This window comes from Pseudomyrmex gracilis, unplaced genomic scaffold, assembly GCF_002006095.1.
Source record: "Pseudomyrmex gracilis isolate BER0280 unplaced genomic scaffold, ASM200609v1 scaffold_942, whole genome shotgun sequence".
NCBI classification, from domain to species: domain Eukaryota; kingdom Metazoa; phylum Arthropoda; class Insecta; order Hymenoptera; family Formicidae; genus Pseudomyrmex; species Pseudomyrmex gracilis.
In genome coordinates this window covers 36955-38058 of record NW_018021526.1, presented here as the reverse complement: position 1 = coordinate 38058, position 1104 = coordinate 36955, and positions in this window count along the sequence as shown.

Genomic DNA, 1104 nt, shown 5'->3' with positions numbered 1-1104 from the left:
TAATAAACAATTATTTTACAGCAGAGATTAAAAGTATACATTCTGTTATACAACAACATTTTAAGAGCTATCTTTCTTTTATAAATAATAATGAAGCAAACAGCGCGCACATTCTGCGTGCATAGTTTGTAAAGGCCATACGAAAAGCCATTATTAATTATTAAACTGCGATATGTTATGGAACTTATTGTCACACAAAGAAATGCTACTTTAAAAACATAAAAGTTTTATTTAAACTACGTAATTTAACATTATGCATTTAAATGTAGATTTTAGAAAAGATTGAAATTTTAAGAAAACAATTTAAGATGTCTGTTAGCAATCTTTCATATCACTTTTGAGTAGGCTTGCAACGAATATTCGGCAGATATTCGGTATTCGGCTTATTTGGCCACTCTTTTATTATTCGACCGAATACCAAATAGTACAGATTGTTTAAAGAAGTAAGAAATTTGTGACAAAGATTTATTATTTGAATTCAATTAAACAAAACATAAATNAAAAAACTTCTTTCAAAAAAGTGTTTGTTTATTTAAAAATATAAAATTACTGAAATTACAAGTATAAAAGTATAAGTTACGTTTTTAAACAAAATCAACAAAATGTTAAACTTTTTCACTGTCAACTGTGGCTGAATGAGAAACAAAACAGAATATTATGTAGTTAATTATTTGTTCATTATTACTTATTAACTGTTAATTAAAGAATTAAATTCTATTACTTTATCTGCACCATAATTAAAATGTAATAAAGGCAAAATGTGATATAAAAATACTAATTTTTCCCTATTTTCGGAAAGTAACTTTGACTTATTTTCACACCTGAAAATTTCAAGAATGAACTTTTATGAACTTTTTTCAAGACTACAAATCTTGAGAAAGCATTTCACGTTGTCATACGCAACAAGCGCGCAACGTAAACATGCTTTGTGTCTCGCCTTATACTCGGCTTGGTGAGAGGAAGACGGAACATAATATGTCTGCACTCTTCCACGAGCGCACACGGACAACGGCGGTTTCGCTTGTGTGCGTTCCCCCACCACTTCGGTGCTGGCCAGCTGCTTGATCTTTCTCGACGCTTGGAATCGTGCACATAGCACGGAAT